We start from the raw sequence: 27,564 nt of genomic DNA, 5'->3' as shown, positions 1-27,564 counted from the left end.
CTGCCCGCAAAAGATGTGTGTCCTCATCCGAAAATGACAAGACTCTGGCTGGTGGGGGGTTGGAAATACCTTCGGCTGTACAGAAAGCAGGACTGTACTGGCTTTTTTCTTTCTTTCTTTCTTTTTTAAGATTCACTTATTATTATGTTTATATGAGGACACTATCGCTGTCTTCAGACACACCAGAAGAGGGCATCCGATCCATGACAGATGGTTGTGAGCCACCACGTGGTTGCTGGGAATTGAACTCAGGACCTCTGGGAGAGCAGGCAGTGCTTTTAACCACTGAGCCATCTCTCCAGTCCCTGAACCAGCTTCTTCTACAGGACTGTACAACTTTTGCTGTGGTGACTACACACCTAACAAGGGACTGGAGATCTGAAGGAACAGATCATGGCAGGGTAAGGTAATGGTGGCTCCTTAGCAATGCAAGCATAAAGCTGGGACCTTTTACCAGCTCACATTTCTGCAGAAGAGGACACACACATTGCCCGGTAATGGAGAAGGGGACAGACTGAACTTTAAGGTATACCCCAGCTGATGCACTTCCTCTGGCCAGGCTCCACCTCCTAAAGTTTCCACAACCTCCCTAAGACAGTGTCACTAGCTTTGGACCAAGAGTTCAGTCACATTGAACCTGTGTGTATGTTGGGGGTGGGGGTTATAACCAAGCCACAGGGTACAGGTGCTAAAGGCACAGAGAGAGGGGACACCCCAATAAACAGGATCTACCTCTTTCCTTTTGGAGAACCCACAATGGGGCACAGACGGCACCTGGAAAGTCCCAGGCTATGAGAGCACCGTTCTCAATTCACGGAGAAGGAACAAAGGGGAACTCTCTTCCCTGCAGCACAGGGCCACCTGTGACTGCTTGCTGCCTGGCAGCCTGTCCCTCTGCCAGGCCTCTCCAGCAGCCCACTGTGTCCCATTGCAAAGCCTCCCATTGCCCCTGAGGAGGTGGCCACCAGCAGACATCTCTCTTTTGGCCTCCTCAGCTAAACCCTCTAATTTACTCTAGAGAGGCAAATGAACAGGTTAATTAGCCTAAAGGTCTCTTGGTGCCAATTAGCACCAGGGAATTTCCTCTTTGAGGGCATCACCCTGGCTTTCCTTTCTGAGGTCCCTGAGGATGTCGGATGGCAGGTGACCGTGGTGATAGGGCGGAGGGGCAGGGCAGGGATGTCAGCAGCAGTCACTGACCAGTGTGGCTCATAGGGCTCATCTCCAGCTTCTCCCTGGGATTCCAGGGCATAGTAACTGATTCTACCCATTCTTGCTCAAGGATCTCAGGACAGCTCCGGGAAGCCATTTCCCCTGCTGCTTCAGAGTGAACTGGGTTTGGTTGGTTGGCTTGCTGTCTTGCTGTCTTGCTGGCTTGCTGTCTTGCTGGCTTGCTGGCTTGCTGTCTTGCTGTCTTGCTGTCTTGCTGGCTTGCTGTCTTGCTGTCTTGCTGTCTTGCTGTCTTGCTGTCTTGCTGGCTTGCTGTCTTGCTGTCTTGCTGTCTTGCTTGGTTATTTCCCACCTAGACTCCCAAAGCTTCGATTTGCTGTTTCAATGTATCTTTTCCCAGCTGTGTGACTTTTAAACCTATTTCTTAATCTCTGAGCCTGGTTTCCTCAGTACCAAAATGGGCCTCGTTATTAAACTGCAGTAGGAGCTATGCATCCCCTGCCTGGCACTTGATTCTGGCCTAACTTGCATTTGGGGCTAAGCTTCCTGGGAAACCCTAGGGGCTGGTGCTGCCTGAGACTGCTGTCTTGAGTTGAGACAGACACAGGCTAGGGGAAGGACAAAGTGAGGCGAGGCCAGAAATGTTATAATTTTCGAGGTAATCTCTTTGTCTCTATCTACCCCATTTCCTTGGTAAGAAACTGAGGCCCGGGGGGCATCTGTCTCTGGCTACTGCTACAAAAAAAAAAAAAAAAAAAAAAAAAAAAAACTAAGCAGCAAGACCAAGATTCATTTTGAGACAGAGGGGGAACTTTAAAAATGAAGTTAATGCCTGGCCGTGTCTTTTCTGTTCATTTACATTGTTGCTTTTTTGGCTAAAAAGACGAGAGGCTATTTATAACTAACCCAGGTGCAGTCTGGCATGTTAAAGTGGGGGGATGGGACCCACGGACCCCAGGGACACATAGTGCAGAAATCCTGCTGCCACAGCCTGAGAATCAGTGAGTGGGGGTGGGGGGGAGGCAGAGGAGGTGGGCGGAGCACAGATAGGAGCCAGCCAGAACAGGCGCCCATCCCTAAAGGACAGGCCCTGGGTAGCTGAAGCTCCAGAGAGGAGCAGGACACCCTCTACCCACACTGGCAAAGCAGAGAGGCTAGGGGAGGGCCAGCTAGACACAAGCCAATAGGGAATAGGTGTCCTTGTGATTCTTTGGCTGCAACAGGCTCTGCCTAGCACTAGGCCTGGTAGACTGGCTTTTCGGCTTCTTCTTTTCTCTAGGTGAACTATGTAGCTGACAAAGCTTAAGCCAACCTCCACAACCTTACTCGAAGGCCATTGGCTAGCTGTGACCATTCCTAGTAGCCTTTCGGGTATGACAGGTGCTAGTGTGAACAAGCAGGCCTTTCCCAGGCCCTTGCTCGACCACACACATTCTTCATGCCCACCCTGGAACTCACTTCTCTCTGGTACCTGACCCTTGCTCAGCCCAAGTATTTTTTCTTCTTCAGAAAGCTAGCCCAGTACCCATTGCTCTCTTTCCTGTGTGTCTCCAAAACCCCATTGGATTGCCATAACTACATAGGTACAAGAATGAATCATTGCGTGCCCCGTACCCCCGCTTTATAGCTTCCAGAGTCATCCCGTTTTTAAAAATTATTTTATTTATTTACATTTAAATTGCCCCCCTCCCAGGCCCCCCCCTGCACGAATGCCCCCACTCCCTCCCTTTTGCCTTTGCTCTTCTACCTACCCAATCCCACCTCACCCTTCCAGAGTCTTCTAAAAGGATGAGAGCTATATTCTAGAAGTGTGGAGGGCACCAGTAAAAGGCCATATGAGACAAAAGCCTCTCGCTTTGTGGTAGCTGCAACTGCCAGTGTCCGGTCCAGCAGCCAGCCCTGCTAGACCATCTAGGGTCTAACCTCTGCTCCCTCACCTGGAATATTGTAAATTCCATTGTAAATTCAATTGCGAAATGTACTACCTATCCTGGTTTTACCCTCTGCAAAGAGCTGAATTCTGACCTCTGAACCTGCTGCGGAAACCGCCCCTGCCCAGCCTTAATCACTTGTTAAGGTGTACTTCCTCTGAGGAGTCGATGTAGTACACTCTGACAGATTGGGAAACTGACTCTCAGCCAGGTCCCAGCGACAGAAGACTGGGTGCACAGTGATGAGTTGGTATGCATGCTCTTCAGCCACTAGCACAATTCCTTCAGTCCTCATTGGACACTTGTAGGGGGCACTTGTAGCATGGCGGGTGTCTAGGTTGGCCTCAGTAATGCCCATAACCAGTATCTGTCCCACCCCTAAAAGTTTAGGCAGGACTTTCACAGGTGGGCTGTCTCCCAGGGGTATGCAGAACAACGGTCCCCACCTCACAACAGAGGACACATTCCCAGGAAAACGGTGGGATGTTGTCCTGCCTCCCAAGCATCCAGCTGGCAACCACCAGCACATGGTCATGGCTTGTCCTGGGCTCTAAGACTCATAATATGCTTAGAGTTACAAGGGTGGAGAAGACAGAGAGGCCCTACTGTGGTGGCCCCTAGCCTGAGTGTTTCTTGTAGTGGAGTATAAGGTGCTACCCAGCCAAGAGCCACACAAGAGCTCCTCCTGATGAGAGCCGAATCTCACAGCTAGGTTCACTTGTCACAGATCAGGTGTCTCCTGGGGAGTCTCCAAAGTGGTCAGGGGCTTCAGGGATCTGGGTCTCTTCTGCTGCTTTCTGTTGCGGGGGTCGATTCCCAGTAGTGCCCCTACATGCTTAAAAGGAGCGCAGAAAAGACAGCGAACCAAATGCTGCAAAATCTCGCCAGCTTAACCCATTAGGGTTTTCTCGCGCCCTAAAGGATTATTGACAAGATCCAAGGAAGCACCTAGCAAAGAGACGGGGTAGAGAATAGGTTGCCAGGGCTGAGTTCGAACCCCACTTAGTGTAGGGCAGGGCCACCAAGGTGCAAGGAACCAGGGCTACACTGCTCTCAGGGTGGGTTTCCCAAGATGCTAGAAGTAGCTTTGGTGAGGCTCGGCGCAGTGCAGTGCCTTGGTCGCTGGAGCCAGTAGCGCGTGCGGTAAGGCGGTGCGCGCACAGCCGCGCCCCGCCCCTGTCTGTTGTTATTGGACTACTCGTACGTCCGTCGGCAGTTATCGTCCAATGGAAAACGAGCCGGAGCTAGTGGTGGGGCTGCAGCGCGTGGTGCTGGGCAGACGAGCGGCAGACCCCGCCCGCGGTTGGCCTGGCAACGGACTGCGCTCGCGACTCCGCCCCCTGCCGGCGGCGGCGCGGTGCGGGGCGGGTGGACCCGCTTGCAGGCGGCACGGGAGGGCGGAGGAGGGAGCCAGGGCGGCGGGAGCGTGTGTGCCACCCGCGGACCGGTCACGTCCTCGCGCGGCCGCCGGCACCCGCTTCGTGCAGAACCAGAGTGCCACAGCCCTACGCTCGCGGCCCCGCCCCGCCGGGTGCAGCTCGACCGACGCACGAAGCCGCGCCCGAGAGGTGAGTGAGTGAGCGCACCAGCGGCCCCGGCGCGCACTGCTGAACCCCGGGCTGGGGGCGCGGCTGGGGCGCACCCCACCCCCACCCGGGTCGGGGCCTGGGGCCTTTGTGCTGGGGACCCGACATCTATAGGGCTAGGGGTGCAGAGGCAGTGATGCCCCGCCGGGTGGGAGAGCCGCGAGGGTGGGGTTGTCTGCGAGGTGGGCAAGGGGTGGCCACGGCCCAGACAGGTGCCCAGGGAGGGAGGAGCGGCGGCCCTGTAACCCTCGGAAGGGATGGCTGCTGCCTGACTAGATTGGGCAGGGGGTGCCACGGATGATGTGGGACCACTGCACGCCCTGAGCGGCTGCGGGTGGGGAGTCCAGGCAGGCGACCCGCGGGAGCGACGCCAAGCGGGGGTCTCTCTCCGGGGGTCCAGGGATACTGGCAGCCGCAGGTGTCAGGAGCTTGGCCTTGGGTAAAAAGAGAAGAGAGGGCCCCGAGGCCCGGTACAACAGCTCGCGGTTCTCGGTCATCGCTCTTGCAAGGGAGCAGGTTCCTTGGAGGCATTTGGAGCCAGAGATGAGTATCGACCTGCTGCGATTGTAATGTGTTCCTGGCTCAATATTTTTTCCCTTAAAAGGCGGTGGGGTGTTTGGGGAGGGGTGTGAGGGCTCTGCTCGGGATCCTGCGGTGAATCTATGGGGGCTCTGCCTTTAGGGAGGTGCTGAGCCTATCTGGATGAGGATGCCAGGAATCTGCCTAGGCCGAGAATTGGGGATCCTGTTACAGAGAGGAGGATGGGAAAGCAATGCCAAGTGAGACCAGGGTTCCCTGGAGTGTGAGACTCAGGGTGGAGGGACCAGCCTGGTAATGGGGAGGAGATTGGGGCAAGACCCTGAGCCTTGACAGTCTTTTCTGCCCAAGTGGTTTCCCTGCTCTAGGAATCAGCTAGCTCTGCTAACCTGGCCCCTGTCTAGAGGAAGCTGCTTGGCCAGATTCAATTAAGCAAACATTTACTGAGTACTGGCTCCCCTAGGGCCTGGTGCTGAGGTGGAAGGGTGGGAGTGGACTGGGCCCGGCCTCCTGGGACTGATTCACCTTCCTAGGGGGGGAAATAGGGCTGTGCTCTGATAACCAGGCTTTGGTGCGGTGCAAGGGGCAGGCGGGGGGAGGGGGCTTGGGAAGGGCCTGGGCCTGGGAGAGAGATACCCCAGGCTCAGGTCTGACCTGCCCATGGGCAATGTGACATTTGAACTGGAGCTTGAAGGACACACGCTCAGTCAGAATGGGCAATGTGGGTAGAGGGGGAGAATGAATGGAGGCTCAGGAACTTGGGCAGCTGGGTTGGGAAGAAGCAGGGGAGGGATACTGAGGGAGGAGTCAGGGCATGGATGAGGGAGGGGCGGGTGAAAGGCCAGAAAAGCACAGGAAGGGAAGTGGACAGAGGCACCATGGCCGTCTGACCATGTTTGTTAGGCTGTCTCAGTGGAGACCATAGCCTCTGTGTCTATAAAAGGGAATGGTTCTGTGACCCCCCTGGAGCTGAGCTGTGTTAGAGAAAGAACTTCAAAGACCAGAGAGGGCTCTTGGCCACCTGGGACTGCCCTTGCAAGGCACCTTGTCCCCTAGCAGAGCCAGGGCCCTGGGTAACCAGTTCACCCAGCCCCCTGTGCAGCCAAGATGAAGTCACCTGCTTTGAAGGAGACAGTGTTTAGCTGGTGAGTCTGGAGTTGGGAAGGTTTGGAAAAAAAGAACTCTGGTAAGGACTATTGAGAGGCCCAGAAGGCCACAGAGGGCTGTCCCACACTCGGATTAAAATGGTCCCCCTTCCGTTTGCCTTCTCTAGACATGAAGAGATGCTGGCATTTGCTATAAAACTCTTCCTGCGTGCTCCTCTAACAGACACTTTTTTTTTTTAATGAGGCTGTGAATAGACATAGTTCTTCCCCCTTAGAAGGCCGATGTCACCTTCTGCCCCTAGCTCTAGCTGTTTCCTTCTTTCCAGAGATGTTTTTGGTTTCTCTCAGAGGGGCCTGGTTCTCACTCATCCTGGTAGTGTGCCCACCGTCAAAGATAGACATGTACATGCGTGTGTGTGTCACACATACACACACACACACACACAGAGAGAGAGAAAGAGAGAGGATTTTGGCTGGAGCCTCAGGGTACCCCAGCAAAAGCCCTCATGAAGTACATGGTCTATGTTTCTTGCCTGACCCATTCCAGGGGCCTGCCATAGAACTCAGTGTTTGAAACACAGAGAATGGATTCTTTCTCTTGGAGAAGAGATCCTATAGTGGATCCAGCAGTATCTGGGTGGTTAAATTCAGACACCACTACTTCTGCAGAGGAGCTGCCGGGAAAGAGTCTTCTTGCAGATGGTCAAGAGTGCATCCTCAGTCTAGCTAGTCTGAGTGCGCTCGCTCGAGTGTGTTCCAGTGCACACGCGTTCTTCCTCCCATGGAGGCAAGGACTCGATATGCTTTTGCCACTGCACTAAAACCTCGCAAGACTAAAAACCACTGGATGGCTGCACAGGTGTGCTGGCTGCTGCCGACCACAGCTTACTCATGGAAACTCTGCAGGAAGCAGATAGCCCATTGCTCTCCCAAGGCCCCCAGGAAGGAAAGCTGGGACTATGTGAGCCTGGGGCAGCCTGTGAGTCCTGCCCTTGACTTAAAGGAACAGGAACATGAAGTGTCCAGGAAAGACACTGAAAGTTAGCTCAAGGCAGGCAGAGGCTACGCTGCACTCTGTAGCCTGAGGAGCACCTAGGAGTATGCAGGCTCTTGTACCCTAGAGCCATGTAAGCAAGAACTCCAGCGTAGGCATCAGAAGCCAAGGGGACAGGCCGTGGTCCTGCTGCCTCTAGTCCAGACCCATCTCCTCTGAGCGTTCTTGTCTTCCTCTGTAAAGAACTAAGGATGCTCATCCACCATCCGCCTTAATGTGTCTACACTGGAGGGAGAGCTCAAGAGAACCGGCAGGAAGGTGGCGAGTTTGGTGTCAGCCAGAACTGGGTAGCGAGACCTTGTCTCAGAAACCAGAAGTGGGGTGGGGGGTCTGGAGGTGGGGAGTGGGAGGCTGGGGAAGAGAGCTCAGTCAGTAAAGCACTTGCCACTCAGTCATAGTCGTGAGGTTCTGAATTCCATCTCCGGGGCCCACATATATAAGCCAGGTAGGACTTGGGGATAGGACTTGCTAACCCTCTGACATAACCTAACCAGGCCAAGGCCTAGGCTACTGAGAGAAACCAAGATGGACAATAGCTGAAGAGATAACCACATACAAGGCTGTTCTCTGTCATATACTCACACACACACACACACACACACCACATCTGAAGAGATAAAACATACAAGGCTGTTCTCTGGCCTGCACACAGACACTGCACGTACATAAACATGTAAATATGAAAAGGAAGGGCAGGCACGCAGTGTAGGCATACGGGTAGAGTCTTAAGTCTGGATCAGGTAAGGCTCGAAGTGTGGTGAGTGAGCGGGCCTGGGCAGGTTAGAACAGAGGAGAAACTAGAACCCGTTGGGGCTTTCCGAAGTGCTCTGCTGTCTTGGGTCTGTAGCCCTCGGTGGGAGAGAATCACCAAACATGGGTCAGCCCTGGGCATCATTCCCGATACCAAGAAAGCAGTGATAATATAAGTAAAATAAAAGCAGGCTGGGCTAGGATGTGATGCTGAAGACACTTGGGGGCTGGGCAGTATTTCAAGTGAGGGGCTGCTCACCCTGTCGTGAGGGGAGGGGTAGAAGAGGTGGGACGGGATTATGATTCAGATGGCAGCTTTGGGGTTTTGTCTGAGCCACCAGAAAGATATACAGCTGGCCCTGTAAGGAAGGCAGCTTTTGAAGACTCCTACCAGAGGAGGGGACTCCTGAACTGGACCTGAGAGTCTGGAAGGTAACTGACCATACTGTGGTCAGAGCGAGGTCAGCAGTGACAACCTGGCGTCCCGGGTGTCTGAGTGTTTGGGAAGCTGTGGTGCCAGTGAGGTCACTGAAGGTCCAAGGTAGACAGGACCGGAGAGGATGGAGCTCAAGTTGGGGAGCTTGTAAACTAGCAAGGTGGGAAGAGCATTGTAACTGGTCTTTTAGGAGGCTGGAGAAGGCATCCGGCGGGGGGGGGGGGGGGTCAGGTAGTAAGGATGAGGGTGATGCTCTGGCAACATAATTCATTATGGCCTTGGTAAGAAACTAAACATTTCAAAATGGCCATGGCCCTGTGTAACCACTCCAGTGTATGCCCGTGAAGCCGGCCTGCTTATGGGGACATATGGGGACAGTGCTAAGGCTGTTGTAGGCGGAGAGAGAGGCCTAACAAGTAAGACACGCTTACCTCCCTCCCTCTGTTCTCCATTCCTCTGAGTGGCCAGATAAGCTGTGTGGGGTCAGTCAGAGTCACCCTATGATCTTGCCTTTGATCTCCTGCATGGGGATCCTACAGCCACCCATTGAGACAATCGCTCCCCACGAGGTGCCATTTCTCTCGTCCCTGGTGGCCAGTAGCCACTTGGACAGCAGGTAGCAGGGGATACATCTTGGAGCCCAGCCACAGTCAAGACACTGGGCGAATGTGGCTGTCGGCTCCATACAGCGGCTCCCTCCCTGAGTTTCTCTGTCTGTATCTCTCTCTCTCTCTCTTTCTCTCTCTCCTTTTCCACAGAAGCCTGCTACATCACAGAGTTTTGAGTTATTCGCTTCTAAATTAAGGTATATCTCTCTTTTAAGAGGTGTCCCTGGAGATTCCATCAAGAAGTGCTGGGAAGCTAGATTGTCAAAAGCCACAGTGCAGGGAGGGGCCTTTTAGTGTCAAACCCAAGGTTCCTTCTAGCAGAATCCAACGAGAAGTGCATCCTGCCCCCTAGGGCTCTTGAGGCCAGGGCCTTGCCTGCAGGCTGTGGTCAGAGCAAGCCTTTGAGAAGGAGACCCCCTGCTCCTAGAATGGAGAACTGCCCAGGCATGATTCTGAGTGGGCCTGGCTTGAATCCTCATCCCTCAGAGAGGGTGCCCCTTGAGCCATAGGTGTTGTGGTCCTTTGTTGGGTTGGGTTGGAGGGGGGGTAGACCGATGTCCGCATTTCCCTACAGCCCAGGCATAGACATTCCCAGGGAGAACACACCAAATCTGCCCTGGATTTCACAACCAGGTGCCTTCTAACGGGCAGGACATGTTCCTTTTCCCCTCATAATCGGTGTTATGGAGGGAGGACCTGTCTCTTTACGTCAGTTTTAGTTGAAGAGGCGGAGACCTGACTTTGGCAGGGAGGGCTGCTTTCTCCAGTGCCTCAGTAGAACCCGGAAGCCACTGCACCAGACAAGCCATGCTCAGTATATGGTATTAAGGAACCTGGGATTCTCAGCAGCTTCCTCCCCAGTTGGTCACAGGAAGCATGCTGAAGGCTACCTGGATGGACCTATGAACCTTTTCCCACCGGCTCTCAGGGTTATGGCCACTTGCTCCAACCAGGCTGGTGGGCTGCAGTGAGCCTGGGCATTTTCACCTGGCCCTTCTGCTCCAGCTCCATGGATGGTGAACTGTGTTTAGCCTCTGGGACTGTACTTAGACAGTCCCGGTGCCCTGGGATGGACCTTTAACCCCTTTGGGCCTCGGTTTCCTTCTCTCTCAAGGGATGACAGAGGACAGTGCTCTCAGAGGTTGCTTGTGTGCTAACACTAGGGCTCCAGTTCTTCGGGGGACCCGAGGGTCCTGCCACCCGGTTGGTCACTCAGTAGAGGAATCGTGAGAGCTGGCCTCCTCACCACCGGCTCTCTGCTTCCTGGGATTCTGCCTGAAAGGAACTGCTCTCCACTAACTGCTGGGTTGGTTGACTCCCTGCTTCGCTCCGTGCTGCAGGCCAGCGTCCGCCACCGGGCAGAATGGGCCTCACAGTTGCCACCACTCTTACACAGGGCCCCACACGGGGAGGATTTCCACATCTCTGGCCCCATGCTTACATGAGGCTTGCTATAACCTTATTCACATCCCGGGAGTGCGTCTGGGCCCCTCCTGTTCTCTGTTCCCCTTGGCGGTCGCCACAGTCTGACCTACTTGTTCTCCTGGCATGTCTTGTTTGTTTATTGTTTCTTGCGTCTGGATGAAGGATGTGTGTGCCGCGGACTCTGTTGTGTTCATCTATGAGAAAATGGCCCAGTGAGGTACAGGCTCTGGGAAGCGGATGGACCACTGGCTGCTTCCTTTGAGTCCCGTTCTTGCAGAGGGTTGGCACATGCTGACTGGTGTGGAGGACCGTGGCCCTGGCTTAGCCCTCTGCTCCTAAGAGAGATCAACTGCACCCCTCCCCCACCCCTTCAGGCCTGGCCCAGCCAGGCACAGGTCAGTCAGCTGGATTCTGACACTGAGTCAGACCCCTGAGAGTGATAGCTGCCCCTTGGTGAAGTGGCTGTGTGTGGGACCTTGACCGAATGAGGTGGTGAGATTTACATGGAAGTGGGGTTCACGTGGAAGTGGCGCGCAGGAGGCGCATCCGTGGGAAAACATCATAGGGGCACGGGACAAGATCCTGATGGGAATAAAGCAACGTGGTCAGGGGCTTAGATCCAGAGACAGGGTGTCAGGTCAGGTCAGAGGGCTGCTGGGAGCAAGAAAAACCTGTGACACATGACAGACAGACAGACACACACACACAAAACATACTGTACATACACATGACACAACATACACATACACTTGACACACACACGAGACACACAACACACACATGACATACACACACGCATGACAGACACGACACACACATGACACACACATGACATACACACATATGACACACACACACGCACGCATGCAACCACCCCGCCTCCCAGTACTAGGCCTTTGTACATACCAAGCCTTCCCACACACTAGACCATCACCCTACAACTGAGCTACCACACCAGACCTCCTCGCTGTGTTTGAAATCAGGGGGCTCTGGGCTGAGCCAAGGCTGCAGAAGGCTGTCGTTCCCTAGTCCGGATTCAGAGTGAGTGCATAAAGCAAGCGGTGGTGAAGAGGGTTCTGAGGCTGTGCATACTTGGGGAGACAGTCATGGTTGGTTAGTGATACCTGGGAGAAGTTCACCGGCGGGGCTTGAGATGTGCAGCCAGCCAGCCCACTCACTGCAGTCTGTCTGCTGCCTGTCAGCTTTAATTCATCCCCATATCTCCTTACCTCAGAGGGTGGCCCTGATCCCACCCTCACCCGCCTCCCTCTGGGAAGGACTGATCTCCTTCACACGCTTCTCATAGGCATCTGGCCTCGGAGCAGATTGGCCACAATCTATCCCTTGTCTCAGCTGATGTATTTGCCACCTCCCTGCCCCATAACAGCCTTGCTGTGTAGAATGAATGAATGAATGAATGAATGAATGAATGAATGAATGAATGAATGAATGAAGAGTAGCAAATGAGAGAGGTTAAGCTCCGCCTGCGTGTAACCCGGAGAAGCCTGCCTGTTTTCGGGGATCAGGTGACCGTGGGAAGAGAAAATTGCACTGTGGGTTTTCACAGGAGGTGTCCCAGGAGCAGTGGGCGGAGTGACCAGAGAAGGACCAGGTCTGTGAGCCCCAGACTCAGAGGCTCCGTGCTCCCACCTGACCCATGTAGCGGTCCACGGGGTAAAAATGGGAAAACCCTCCAAGCGGCTGGGGGAATCTCCTGAAGGTTCTCCTAGATGAAGGTTGGCAAGATGGACTTAGAATCCTGCAGGTCCTAGAGCTTCATGAGGAACAGCCAGACCTGAGACGGTAGCGTCCCCTTCCGCCTGCACCCATGCTGGGGTTGGCTGGGCAGAGCTGGGCGAAAGGGGGACACTGGTCCTGACTGAGGACCTGCCCCCATGCCTCCTACCTCCCTGCTCCTCATGCATCCTCATGGCATGCCCCCACTGGCCTTACTTGCCCCGGTTGTGTGATGGCTCAGACCTGTCCCTCCTGCCCCTCCTGCCCTGCAGACTGGCTTCCAGGAGCCTCCCATCCATCCTCGCCAGTGAGTAGGGACTCAATGGCCTGTCCCCAGGCCAGGCATTCCCTGCAGCAGAGTCGCGCCCCCCATCCCCCACTCTGTTACCTCTGATATGCACTGCAAACATATTTCTTGATAAATGCTGGGAAGAAGAATAATTAGAGCGTTGCCTCCATTATCCAATTTCTGATTAATCAAACTCTCTTTGTCCTCGGCCAGAATCTATTCATTTCCCTTAAACACTGGGCTGGTGCCAGGCATCGATTTCCTCCGTGATAACACCATGCGAACACATTTGTGTACACTGCCGGCCCTGCCCGGCCCTGTGGCTGGGGTTGCACAGAGGCACTGATGGGACCAGTCTTGGTCTCTGATTCCACCTGCCTTCTCCAAGGAGCCCCCTGAATATTTACCAGCGCCCTACTCCGTGCCCCCAGCTCCTGGGCTTCCTTGGCTCATTCCACACATGCACACTTGGTGTCAGCTTATGGATATGTTCTGAGTTAGGACGCCTTACAGCTCATGGCTCTTAGCCTCTAGGGCTTAGACATGTCCCTGTCACTGGCACGGAGAGAAGGCCAGCATTATAGGGGGGAGAACAGGTCTTTCGTGAGGCCTCCGAGCAGCTTGGAGTAAATATAGGGAAGACAGCAACAGAAACCCAGCTTCAGAGAATTTACAAGATAGAGGATGTCACAGACTCTAGCACTGGTGACTCATCGGCAGGGCAGCGTTGCCATCCAGGGGAAGCAGTGTTCCGATGTCCCTCTTCCCGTCCCTCACTCAGCCATTCATTGTTGATCTGGATCTGAAAGGGGATAGTACCCACTGTGTGTGAGCTGTTGCTTAGGCATAGCGCGACATGCTGTTTACAAAGCAGCAGTACTGTGAGGTAAGACAGCGTTGGGGATTTGGGTCAGGGTGAGTGTTTTTGCTTGTAAATGTGATTGGCAGGGAGAGACATCTGAGCCATTGGACATGAGGTGGCTCTGAACAGAAGTTTACAGACTTAGACGGAGAGCGTCGGGCTCTGCAGTTGCAGGATCCCCTCCTGAAAGCGATTAGCAGGAAGATGAGAACAGACAGGAGGGAGTGGGGGTTGGGAGGCACTTGGAGATTGTACCATAGCAAAGCCCCAGAGCCCCAGAGCCCTGGCACCACCATGACCCCTGGCTCTGAGCTAAAATGTCGAGGAACAGGAAGAAGGCTTCAAGACCCAGAGAGAGATGTCCACTGCCTTATTTCTAATAAGACCTTAGCTACTAGTGGGGCACCAAGTGCATGGGGCTGGTGACAGCAAGGGCACCTGCGAGGTCACCGCTGCTGTCCAGGAGATAGACTGAGCAGATTAAGCTCAACAACCAGGTTGCAGACAGAGTTAGAGGATAATGGAAGGGCCCAGCCTGGCCCAAGATGCCCCCATTAGACAGGAGGGAAGGGAAAGAATCCTGAACGGGCTGTGCATGCCTTGGTGTCCCTGGGACCTCCTGTTCACACAGCTATGCTGTTACCTACATAGTCCCGTGACCATGGGTGTCTGCAGCAGGGCCATGGAGCCTCCTTTCCTGGAAATGCCTGTGATAATCTGTCTCTTCCTCAAAGTGGGCAGCAGCTCTCCCTCCTTGTGGGCAGGCTCTTCTCCCTGATAGGCTCCTGGTGCCATCAGCCCAGTGTTCTCCCATGGCTGGAACTTCACAGTGTCTGGCTTCTTCTCTGAGCCTGTCCTGAGTCCCCGCCACTCTCCCTGAGAGTTTCTCCTGGGTGTTCTCCTTCTACTGGTCATAGCAGAAGAACATTCCAATTAGCCTCTACCTCTTTTTTTGGTTTGGTTTGGGTTTTTGGTTTGGTTTGGCTTGGCTTGGCTTGGTTTGGTGTGGTTTGGTTTAGTTTGGTGGTTTGGTTTGGTTTGGTTTTATGGTTTGGCTTGGCTTGGTTTAGTTTGGTTTGGTTTGGTTTTTTGGTTTGGCTTGGCTTGGCTTGGCTTGGCTTAGTTTGGTTTGGTTTGGTTTTTGGTTTGGTTTAGTTTGGCTTGGCTTGACTTGGCTTGGTGTAGTTTGGTTTGGTTTTTTGGTTTGGTTTGGTTTTATGGTTTGGTTTGGTTTTATATTTTGGTTTGGCTTGGTTTGATTTGGTTTGGTTTGGCTTGGCTTGACTTGGCTTGGCTTGGCTTGGCTTGACTTGGCTTGGTGTAGTTTGGTTTGGTTTTTTGGTTTGGTTTGGTTTTATGGTTTGGTTTGGTTTTATATTTTTGGTTTGGCTTGGTTTGATTTGTTTTGGTTTGGTTGTTTGGTTTGGTTTGGCTTGGCTTGGCTTGGCTTGGCTTGGCTTGGCTTGGCTTGACTTGGCTTGACTTGGTTTGGATTGGTTTGGTTTGGTTTGATTTGGCTTTTGAGACAGGGTTTCTGGCTGTCCTGGAACTTGCTTTATAGATCAGGCTGGCCTCGGACTCAGAAGTCTATCTGCCTCTGCCTCCCAGTGCTGGGATTAAAGGTGTGATCCGCCAACACCCGGCTACCCTCTTCCTCTTAAGGACCTTTCCAAGATGGTTATTTCTCAGTGTTCAGGAGTAACCAGAGATATAGACTCTCCTAGGAGTGATCTCTTGCTGCCTAAAGAACAGATACAAGGGCCTCAGGCTGCCAGCTTCGGGCAGATCTCAGCACTGACAAAAGTCCCATCTTTGGGCCCTTCTCAGACCTGAGGACCATCCCGGATGTACAGCAGGACCACACCATCTGTGTGTGTTGGATCGGAACAGGGGCATGATTAGGCAGGTCCAAATGAGGGGTGTGGGACAGAGCAAGAAAGAAAGGGAACCAGGTGGATGGGGAGTGCTTTTCACCTTCCAAACAGCAATGAAACGAAGAGGCCTTTGGACTCAAGAACCAGGACTTAAGAACTCAACTGGAGAAGTTTGGAGAGCAGGGTGAGATTGTGGGTGTCTTGCGAAAAGACAAGGGCTGGAATCTGCAGAGGTCCATACTGTGGCATCTGGTTCTGTGCCCAGCCCAGGGACCTGACCAGAGAGACCAGCAGTCAACCTTCCCCTGGCCACAGCTCCGGGGACAGCACAGCATTTAATGTGACTCTCATTAATGACGCTGCCTCTTGGCTGTCTGGGGTTTTTGTTTTTTTTTTTTTTTTTTTTTTTTTTTTTTTCCTCCCTTTTTCTCCATAGGTCAAATTCTTCATTTTTATCTCTTTAGTCCTGGCCAAATTTCCTTCTGAGTCAGTGCTCTCGGGGTGAAGCTCTTGCCTCTTGTCTGGTCAGCCTCGGTGGCTGTGGGCCAGAAGATTACACATGTGACTGGCCAGAGTCACAGGGATACAGGGAAGGGCCTCTCCGCTGGTCTCATGTCACCTTCCTTTAGCAGCAGGACACTAATAGGCTGTCATCACCTGCCCTGCTGGAGCAGAGCCATGAGTTGGGTTAGGGGCCATGGGGGGGTACTGTATTCATACTCCTGTACTTCCTGATATCCACCTAAACCCTAGCTTCATAATGAGACAGTGAAAGAGAGTGTGAGAGAGGAGAGGGAGTGCACCAGCCAGCCCTCGGAGGAGGCGAAGAAGGGGAACCTGCTGCTAATTTACAAGTCAGGAAGGTAATATGGAAAAGCTAACCCTAGGCCTGGGCCCTAGTGAATTTTGAGTGGTTGAAAAAAAAAACAAAACACAACAACAACAACAAACCAACACACTAGTCATATTTCCCTAAGCCAGATCAGTACTGCCCTGCATATTCTGTCATAGTTTCAGACATTTGCAGCGTGTGTGAGAAATGAAATACAAAGTCATTCTTAAGCCTTGTGAAAACTGGCGAGCAGAACCCCGACTCCCCCCACCCCACCCCCGTCAGTCTGTTTCCTGGGTGTAAGGGAGTTCTCCCATGAACTGTGAAGCACACCATGCTGGCCTTGTGTTCGTGGTGGCTCCTGGGACAGTAGGTTGTCCGCCAGCACCGCCCGGCATTTGCTTTCCCACCCGTGAGTCAGCTGTGTTTGTCCCAAGTGTGTTTACGCCAGCCGTCCTTACTATGATCACATCCTTGACTATTCCGTAAACGGGCAGGGGACGGGTGTCGAGTGGGGTTTCCATAGACATCAGAGCAGCTGACTGGTAAATCCTCAGAAGCTGGCTGTAGCGTGGTTTGGTGTGGGTTAGACGCTCTGTTCGGGCACGGGGAGTGATAACAGCTACTTCCTCGCCATGCTGGAGTTGAAGGTAAACTGGGTGTCACACAAGGTGTGCGTGCTTTGGTTAAGCAAGGACGTTCCCGGCAGCTGCAGGACGCTGCTGAGCCTGAGCCTGCCCAGCCCAGATATACGGTCTGTGACCGACAAGGAGGCTTTCGAAGTGCCCCGGCTTCGTTCCTTGGCACTCTTCTGTAAATCAGCTTCTCATTAAAGCAGCAAGCCAACGGCCCCCATCTTTGATAGCTGTGTGTGGTGATTAATGGGTATCAGAAATGCGTCTGTAATGACTTATTACATTCAGAGTTGGTCTCCTCGGTTACTGGTGGTTTTGCTTGTTTGTTTGCATAGGGAACAGACATCCTTCTACATGAGAAGATGGGTGTGACCCATGATCTACAGCAGACACAAAGTCACAGACAGACAGGGCGGGGTGGGGGGGGCGATACTTGGTGATAATATATCTGAGCTCCTGGGAAAGGCGAACCTGAAAGCCCATTTCTCCAAAATAGAAGAGACAAAGGAATCTTAAAAGTTGCCAGGCTCTGTGGGAGAGTCTAGGGGCAAGCTGACAGGAAGAAAGGGTTCTGGCATGGAAAATGGGAGGAAGGCGCGGGAACCAGTAAGAGACGTGGTTCGGCAAGGACCGGGAGGAAACAGCCAGGCTGGGTGGCCTGGGAAGGCTCATAGGGAAGGACCAGGAGGAGAGAACGGAATAAGGGTGGAGGCAGAGAACACAGGTCTAGGGCCCAGGGACCAAAAGGAGAGAAGAGGAACAGAGATCAGGAGGAAGAGACACCCATTAAGAGCTAGAGAATCAGGAAGGGAGAACACGGCCCGAGGGCCAGAAACCAGGGAGAGGACGACACAGGGTTGAAGAACTGCCTGGTGTGGAGTATGTAGTAAGCATGTGGCTACGGAACTGCCTGGTGTGGAGTATGTAGTAAGCATGTAGCTATAGCAGCTGGGGGGCTGGACAGTGGGACAAAGGCTAAATAAAGGCTTCAGGAGGACAACTTATGCCCCACATGGGAAAAGGAACTAGAGTCTTGTAAGTTTGGGGTCTTTGTTGGATAGGCCTCCTATTCAGAAAGGACAGGTGAGATGTCCATCTAAGGAGGAAAATAGAAAGTAGGAGCCAAAAAGTGGGGGACACAGAATCTCACCAGAAAAACTCCCAGAACACTCAGGAGTGTCCGTGGGCCAGCAGAGACCTCAGGGCTTGAGGTCCATATGGACTATCGTCGGTGTGTGAGCCCTCCACCACAGGCTCCTAAGCAAGGTCACATTAGGTAATGCACGCCAAAGAAAGCGCTGGGAATCTTAGAGCTCTGTGCAAACATCTTTTGGTATTGGTCCATCTATCCTTCCATCTGTTCTGCAAATCTTTTCACAGAGCACCTGCTTTGGAGGAAGCGGAACTGGCAGTTGGAGGATGGGCACAGAGCAGTGGCCCAGGCAAGCCCACAGTGGGGGAATCTCAGGAAAGACAACAACACTTACTGGAGTTGGGAAGGGTCCTCTGGGAGGACCCTTTCTTCCTATACTACCATGGGGCTGGCCTCATACTGTGCTTTCCAAAGGGGTCTGAAAAGCATCACGGGTGATAGGCACTGTGGGCCTGAGGGTGTGAAGCAGAACCAGAAAGGTGGAACCGGGGTTTTCTGTCTGGTGACAGGAAAGACGAGGTGGTTTGTACAGGCCCTCTTCCCATAAAAGCAGTTCCTTGGAGGAATTGCCAGCCCTGTCTTCGTCCCATGTGACTGACATCAAAGCAAGGAGAGGTTTTTATCTCCCTGGGATGATGTGGCTTTTCAGTCCCAAAATACATGTTATATCAAAAACCTACATGAACTCTCGGACCTTTCCCGCAGTCATTCACACCGGGCGAGGAAAGAAGGCGCAGAGGAAGCCAGGGCAGGGTCTGCGTACAAGTGGCCCTTTACCGCATGCTCGCCGGTACCACTCTGCTCGGGGCCTCCAGAGCTGCCCTTAATCCTAAAGGCTCCGTGAGGGCTGAACAGCCGCTGTCTATAAAGAACATTCCAGGTGGAACGAGAGGAAACATGTGCCTCTGTCACCCAGGTGAGTGTAGGTTCAGCTCCGACTCCACTGCTACAGCCTTCCCAAGGTAGTGTCTGTCTGTCCATCGGGCACCTAACGCTATAATGTGGCGGGGGCCGTAGTACAGACGCGCCTCTTCTGTCGAGGGAGCCTGGCAACACCTGTGGTATGGATCCCATATGGCATCCATTCCTGCCACAGCCCTCCCCAAAACACTCGACCCATCCCCTGCAGTTTCCTTCACCTGCTGTTAGCTTCAAGAGCCCCTAACCTTTCAGAGGTCCACTTCCAGACTTTGAGTCCTACCCCCACGTAGGGGCATAATCTCCCAGTGGCCAACAGCCCCGTGAGGTCAGCTCGGGAAGTATTTCAGCTGTTCTTCACCAGTCCTGTTCTCCATCCTTCTCTGTGTCCCTACCGCCGCCGCAGTGCTGGTCTGACCATCTTCTAACCATCGTGTGAGCTCCTTGATACAGGAATGGAGCCTGGTCCTCCCCTTGTCCCCGTGCTTGGAGCAGAGCAGAACACAGGGGCTCAAGTCTGAGAGAGCAGAGAGGACCACTGGCCACGTGGAGCTGAGACTGGAGACTAAGCCCAGACCCAGGTCTAAGATGCTGAGCAAGGAAGCGGAGGATGCCTAAGGGGTACAGCGTTGATACCACAGCCCAATAATCCCTAGTCCCAGCAGAAAGGGCCTTTTGTACATCCCATTTGCACTGCCAGGAAACAGTGGCTTCGAAATCCAGCTTCTCCAAACAAGGGACAGAGTGGCCACCAAACCCTAGGAGGTCCCATGCTGGCCTTTATTTTATTTTTTTATTTTTTTGAGGAAGGTAATCCTTTTCCTTCAAGGAGAAAATCCCAGTTTGGTGCCAGTGTGGCTCACCCCATCCAGCAGGCACTAATCCTTGATGTTTAACCAACAGCCAGTGACCTCGCCTGGCCCTGCTAGCAGCAAAAGCAGTTCCTTCTCATTGTTGTGTATGCCAGATCATTTCTATGATGACGGCTCTGGCCTTCCACTTAAAGTTCTTAGAGTATACAGTTAAGTTTAAAACAAAAAAGATAAATCCACATCAGGAAAAAAAATCACAGCAAGTTATACCAGATGTGGCTAGATTAGGAATATGCAGCGGGAGGTAAAGAGGCTGGAAGTTGGAGAGGGCAGATAATTAAAGCTGAGTTCTGTGGACTCTCCTTTCTAGACCTCTACAAAGTCATAACCAACTTACTCTTACACATGTATGGGCACTGATGGTCACAAACAGGTATGGGACGGCAGTGTAGGTGCTCGCTGAGTTTCTGCAGCCATGGGTTTCTGGACCCAGTTTTTCTAAATATCTGCTTCCCCCTCCCCATGACTCCAGCTACCCAAGGAGACATGTTCCTGTTATAGAGGAGCATACACAAGAAAGCCCAGGCTTGGTCCCAGAACCTCTTTTCTAAGCTAGCTGTCTGACTTCCCTGGGACAGACACTCCAGAGGCCAGCCCAAAGCTGTCCTCCACTGTTCAAGAACACACATGTGACATCTGTGAGGGGTCCACTGAGACCCTCAACTGTGAGCAGGCTGTCACAGTGACAAAGGTGGAGATGAGGCTGCATACAGATCTGCCTGAGGAGAACAAGTCCACAGCCATGGGGTCTTTCTCGGCCTCTCTGGTTGACTTCGTGCTGGGCAAAGGCTGAGATAGACAGAGGGAGGACTTGGAACCAGCCAGACGGCCAGACAACATGTAAGTCCTCCAGAGTCCTCCTGCAGTTCTCCAGACCTGGCAAGGGTGGCTTAGCCTCAGCAGGAATGGAATAGAGGATCATACAGTGTCAGCCGAAGCAGAGAGCATGCTTCTAAGGCAGGCGTGAAGAGGCAGGAAAAAATGTTTCCTTATCAAGAGGAGAGGAAACTTACTATCAGTGGCAGCCACGGACACAAGCCTTTCCGTCTTCTTCAGTTTCCGAGTCTAAAATAAGCCATGGTGGGTGTCCACTTGGGAAGTTCAGTTCCAGGGCCCAGTATTTATTGGCGGGGTCATTAATGGACCCGTTCATTTTTGACACAAGGCTTACGATATAGCAAAAGCTAGTCCAGAACTCTTGATCCTCTCGCCTCCTGAGTGCCAGGACCAAGTGTGTGTAGCTGCAGGCTTCTGGGCCCAGCTTTCCCAAACACTTCCTTCTCCTGGTGGCTCTAGTTGCCTAAAGAAGCGTGCTGTAGAAAACCCATAAAAGCCCTGGCTTGGTTCCAGTACTTTCACCCCAAGCAGACTATCAGACTTCCCCAAGACAGACACTCTCAGAAGCCAGCCCAAAACTGTCACACGAGTGAAATAGATCCATGAAGAATCCATTCATGGTGTGTGATAAAGGAGATGGATGAGCCTTCTCAGCCTGGGAAGCCTCCTGGCCAAGTGACCTGGGCAACCTGAGGCCAGCAGTGTGTGAACTGCCCAGGTACCCGCCTCAGGGAACCTCAGATGCACGGTTCCTACTAGCCCTTGCAGACCCAGATATGTGATAGCTGTGGACCCAGAACTCTCTCCTTTCTGCCTCACAGCCATATTTGGAAGAAGGGCCTGGTGAGCTCAGCTTGCCACCACTGAGCCGCCTCCTTGTTACCACAACATGGGTTTTGGGTGCCAAGGGAGCATAGGAGGCAGAAGGCCTGCCACAGCAAAGGGCACAAGGCATCTGAGAAAATGGAGTGGCAGGTAGGGGTGGGACTGAGGTCCATTCCCATCGGGGAGCACTTGGCTTCCATGGGAAACATCAGAACAGGCCGGGGACAGGCAGGTGCAAGCAGTCCAAGTTGCCTTGGGTTAGAAAGGACTTCGTTAACGGAGCTACTGATTATACCTTAGGACCTGTAACTACCTATGCTGCTACTCCACATCAAGACTGGAGACACCTCAAGCCAGGTTTTTGGGTTTTTGTTTGTTTTTTGCTTGGGGTTTCAGAGTGGAATTCTTCATACATTCAAGGTTTGTGTTATTTGGAGACACTTAGTAGCCCCATTGTCTTGACATGCCATGGGCCTTGTCTACCCACAATCTTTTGAGTTCTACTCACTGTAGCTAACAGTCTTGGGTGTCAGGAATGACCAGTTCTCCTTCTATTCCACTTGAGTATAAACTCTCAGGGAGCCTAGATATCTTCCCAGCAAGTATGTTCCCAACTTGTTCTATGCTGAGGACAAGTGTCTTGTGTGCAAATCCAATGCTGTCCTGAGCCACCCTTTGTGGTGGTCCAGATTCAGCATGAGCCAGGCTTTCTTGAGAGACTAGTAGGAATGGTAGCAGGTAGCCACGGGTCTAGACAAGTAGGAGCCAGGCTGCTTGTCCGTGAGACACTTAGATGAGGTAGTAAAGGACACCTGCCTGTAAGCTCATAGTAAACCTTCCCACCCAAGGTTTGGTGACTTGGGCCTGAGTTGACTGTTGCAGAAGAGGTTCTGGGAGAGGAGTTCAACAGCCCGGCTCTGTCTTAGTGAGTTCCAGCAGCCATGGATATGTAGTGTACCAAGTCCTATGTCTGGTGGGAGGGTGGGAGGAGTCAGGCCTCCAGGGACTATAAGATATAGGTGTAGGCCAAGGAGAGCAACTGTAAGTGACATAAAGGGTCCAAGATAGAAGAACCCAGGAGACACAACACTGTCTGTACCTGTGTCTCTGGCCTTTCTTGGGGTTGTCACTTCATATCTCTTAGGGGACAGAGAGGGCCATATTTAGGAGGGAGCAGCACAAAGTGATGAGCAGATGCCTGGCTCAGAGACTCTAGACCATCTGATCCCAACCCTCCTAACACTGCAAGCCTTTCATGCAGGTCCTCATGTTGTGGTAACCCCCAGCTATGAAATTACTTTGTGTCTACTTCATAACTGTAATTTTGCTACTGGTATGAATCATCATGTAAATATCCGACATGCAGAATATCTGATATGCGACACCCCAAAGGGCCCACGATTCACAGGTAGAGAACCACTCACTGCTTTAGGCTAAGACCGGCGGGGTGCGGGGGTCTAAAAAAGATGGTTGGCATGGACTGAGAGTTTGAGGAGTGAGGGCTTTTAATGGAGGAACCCCTGATCGGGGTCAGGTTTGGATGCCTTTGTACAATGGCATGGCTGAGGCCAGCGGGGAGCTTGTGAAGAGCATCAGTGTGAGCAACGTCTCTGACCCGCCCTCCTCATTGGAGCTCCATTTTTTTACAGTAAGGCTCAGCCCCTTGTCACTCTCTGCCGTTCTTGCCCTGCCTGTGGTCTGACCGCTGTCGTCTTTACCTGAGCAAAGTAAGGGATTTTAAGTCTTCGCCTTATTCGGCGCACAGACACCCGGGTCCCGGGCTCATAACCACGGCTTCATATGTAAGTCTGAGCTGATACACTGGCCCGTTTTCCCAGCACCATTCTCCACAGCACCGCAGCTGGTCCCTCTTGTCTGTGGCCACCTTTGCCACGGTACCAGGGTACCATGTGGAACTGCACACAGAAACACACCTACCCCATCATATGGAACAGCTGCACAGATATATTTAAACAGTAACACATGCACACTCGAACACACACACACACACACACCAGCTAGGCTTCTCTCCTACCATGCCGTCCCTCTCACCTTGAACTTTCCTCATCTCTGACCTCCCTTCAGTTCCACAGTGAGCGTGGCTCATCGTTCCTGTCCACACCCGCACATTCCAAGCCCTTGAGCAAGCCTCTCCTCTGCCTGTTGCTTCTGTTATTTCTAGCCATACCCAAGGGCGCCGTGCTGGTGCGATCCTGGGTATCACCCTGGGGACTCATGAGCAGTTTCTTTCTGGGCCAGGAAACACCAAAGCTCGTGAGCACTGAGCCTCCACCTCCGGCCAGATGACATCAAGGCTCATTGTGAGATCGGAGGAGATCCAGTAGACGGCATAAAGACAGACTGGAGCCCAGCCTCAGCAGGTCGGGCTGGCTGAGGTCCCACTTAGAGCAGAGCTGGACTTCAGTATCTGTCATCAGCCCTCACCTGTACTCTAGTCCCGTCGCCCAAGTGGGACCAGGCCCCACACAGCTGCTCAGAAGATTCCGGGTAGACACATCAGCTTATCTGCCTCAAGTCTCTGAGACCCTAGGGATCTACCAGAGGATGACTCCTGCAGGGGACCCATCCTCACTGGGACAGTTGCTTCCCTACATAGCCTCCATGACAGGAGCTCACTGCCCGGCCACAATCTCCCCTCTGTTCCCTCATCGTCCTCCAGCAAGCAGTGCCTACTTATCAAGGGTCACCTGACCAGCCCTTGGCTCTAGGTTTCTAGACAGCAACAGATAAGGTTTCCCACTGGCAGCCTACTGCCCCCCCCTCCCCGTTCCCCCACAGCCTCCTGGTGCTGAAACTCATTTCCTGAAGCTCAGATCACATGTCCATAAACAGAAAAACTTCTTCGCTATCACTTGAGACCAAAGGGGCAGGCTGCTTCTCTTTATTCTCCAGATCCGGGGCTGGGGAGGGGGCCGCCTAGGCAGGAGTGAGATAGGGAAGGACTATGCCATGCTTGGGTACCCGGGCACACAGGCCTGCCTGCTCACTGCTCACAGCCGCCTTCTAAGGTCAGGGCCACCAGGGGCCCACCTTCCCCCTGAACACCATGGCTTCACCAGTCTTGCGGAGATCCGTGCCTGGCGGGGGACACTGCAGACAGACAGAGGCAGAGCTGGACGGAGGAGACACCGCCTGCTCAGCACAATTCCAGCGAGAGACACCTAAGACACGGTGCGGGAGTGGCCGGGTATATGCTGCCAGGAATTGGATGGACTCTTCTGTCCAGATACAACTCTGAACCAAGGCAGGGGTCTGCCCCGCCCCCACCCCCTCAGGAATCATCACTCTGGAGTCCTCTGCCTAGGCGAGGGTCACCCATCTAGACTAAACCATGTGGTAAACGTGTGCTCAGTGTAACCTGTCCTGAGGGTCCTACCTTTCGTGACAGCAAACACTTTGGGAGGCAGTACCTTGTTTCCCCGATGACTTTTGCCACTCACACCATCTACATAAAGGAGACCTGGGAGTCCTGGCTATACCTTTGCCTTTCAGAATGCTGGGGGTGGGGGATGGTATTAACAGTGCCCCCAGGAAAGGCCACAGGAATTGCACCTTATGCTAAAATGGCCATGTTGGCACATAAGGCCCCAACCCCACCACCCAGCAGCTACTAAGAAAGGCTTCCTGGCAAGACACCCCCCACACACAGCAGGCTGAACACACCTTTGTACCATGGGGGGTGGCGGAGAGTGTCACCAGTGAGGACCAGGAGCCATTCACGTTGACCCTGAACCTCTGCTTGCTCACAGACGGTGCTGAGGGGCTCAGAAAGCCCTAGTGTGACGAGAGACGGGGCCTTGTCAATGCCATGACATTTGCTTACAGTCCTTCCTGATGAAAGAAAGGTCACTAAAGAAAATGTACAGCAGAGAACCCCACCCCACCCCCAGAAAAGACTCCTTACTGCTGGGATGTGGCTGCTGGACCTCTGTCTACACAGACGCCCAGGCATGTATGGCCCCCATGCGTGCGCCACCACCGTGGAGCGGGTGCCTCCCAAGGCTTCCATTCTCAGACATCTTGGAATGGTTTGAATGACATCTAATGACTAGTCTAAGCAGCTCTGCATCGGCGGTGTCTCCGGCACACTCCTTCGTGGCTGCCCCGGGGGTGGAACGGCAGAGAGGTGGAGTAGTTCTTTAACCTTCCCTTTCTTCCCTTCCTCTTACTCTAGCACCTGTTTGAGGGCCCACTGTGCGCCAAGCACTGCAGGCCCACTGTGCGCTGCTCCGCTCAGGGCAGAGGTAAAGCCAGGGCAAGCAGCACTGTTCACTTAGCACCTTCTGCTGGGGGTGGGCTGGTGGGGGGAGGTCGTGTAGGAGGCACATTGGCTGAAGGCTGCTACAAAGGCAGTGGTAGGGAGAGGGCAGGGGAGTAAATGGATAAGCTCTGGCTAAGGAGGTACAGATACCCCCCCCCCCCGCTGTACCCAGTAAGAGAAATAGCAACTGCTTCTGGCTGGTATTTACAGCGTACCAGGCCCTGTACTCTCGGTTCCTCCTCTACACCTTTGAGCATGCAGGGACAAACTCAGAGATGGGGAGCAAGTTGCCCAGGGTGCTGAGAGGCCACAGGGTACCTGACCAAAGGCTGTGAAGAGTGGGATTTACACCCTGAGAGCAGCAGGCGGTGTGAAGCTTGGACCCGGGGAGAAAGGTGACTTCAGAGATACTGTTGGAGAAGGTGGACCCAAAGGGTTGGAGAAGACCAGAGACCACAGCCACTGGGGAAAGAACCGTGGGCCCTGGAGCTTGGTTCAGAGCATTGCCTATCGTGAGGAGGACACAGAGGCACAGCATGGGGGATGGGCTGCCATTTCCTGAGGGTCCAAGTCAGGCGGATAAGGAGTATGTGGGAGGGTGGGGCCGGTTGAGTCTCAGGTGCTGGTTACACCTAGGAGTGGAGGCAGAGAGAGGCCGCTGCCTGTGTTAGGAACTGTCTGCCTTGGGCCTTCTATCCCAGAGCCTGGTATCAGGGAAGGGGACATTTAATGGCTTTTAGAGTACCTGAGGCACAATAGCCAGGCAAAGACATACCAGAGGAAAGAAGGCAAAAGATGGGCCATGGTGTGGGGGTGGGGCACCCTGCTCTTCCCCCTGGCCACCCAACAGGTCATGGAGAGATCTAGTTATCACTGGCACCAGGTGTCACTGGCTCCAGCTGTCAATCCAGCTGTTCCCCACATGGAGCCTGCAAAAGACTCAGCCTGAGCCCTATAAAGGACCTGAGCACAGCAGCCAGGCCTGGACGCTGATTCCCAGTTTTCTGAGAGCCTCCCTACTGTCTCCTGCCTCCCTCGACAGATTATCAATGTATTGACCTGATTTGCAGGCCCTGGCTGTCCCCCAAGACCATTCCTGTGCCTGGCTATTGCTCACTCAAGACTCCTCGGTGCCCCAATTGGCTGGAAGTGTCATCAGGGACAGAGCTCTGTCCTGACCCCGCTATACACATGCATTTGGCCCTGTGACAACAGAGATCAGAGATGGCCCTGAGTCTAAAGGGGCGAAAGTCGGGAGATACCCAGTTTTCCCTCGCCTTCTTCAGGACTGGGCTGTGGAAGTAGAGGGGGGCTGAGCTGTCCTGGAGTAGCGGACATCCACGGCAGGGCTGTACTGTGGAGTCCCAGTCAAACAAACAGATTCAGAGGGGACAAGGTCAGCCAGGAGAAGAAATGGCAGAGGTGGACCCAAGCATGGGGTCAGCAGGCAAGAGCCTCACATGGCTCACTGCCTGCCCTGCACCTGGCCTCAAGTGGAGTCCAAGGAATTGGACAAGCATATTTGTTTTGCTGTGGGTTGGGCGCTAACCCCGAAGCACTTAAAGGTCTGGGAGCTGCTGAACTGTTGTGCTGTTTTCTGAGGTCCGGTGGCTGCTCCCTTTCGCCATCCAGCCTGAGGTGGGCCCAGAGGGGGTAGCTTAGCTCACGCTGTTCTCTCTCTTTCGTTAGGTGAAGGGCCGGATGCAAGGCAGGGAGCCGGAGCAGCCTGAGGCAGGGGGGCCTCAGGGAGCGCTGGGCCCTCCAGCCGTGCTTAGAAACATCGCCACAGCAACCAGCGAGCAGACAGCAGTAGCCTGGGCAGACGCAAGCGGACTGCTTCCTACC

General features: G+C 53.5%; 1 protein-coding gene across 1 annotated transcript in view; it reads right to left on the bottom strand.

Moving 5' to 3' along the window:
* RSPH14 (radial spoke head 14 homolog) overlaps positions 1-27,564 on the bottom strand; it is a gene marked incomplete at its 3' end in the record, with an annotated part of 70,895 nt that overhangs the window by 5,026 nt on the left and 38,305 nt on the right. The window lies entirely within an intron of this gene.

This window comes from Micromys minutus, assembly GCF_963924665.1.
Source record: "Micromys minutus genome assembly, chromosome: 25".
Taxonomy (NCBI): Eukaryota; Metazoa; Chordata; class Mammalia; order Rodentia; family Muridae; genus Micromys; species Micromys minutus.
Note: the sequence above shows the minus strand (reverse complement) of the source record. Positions and strands in the feature narration are given on the sequence as shown.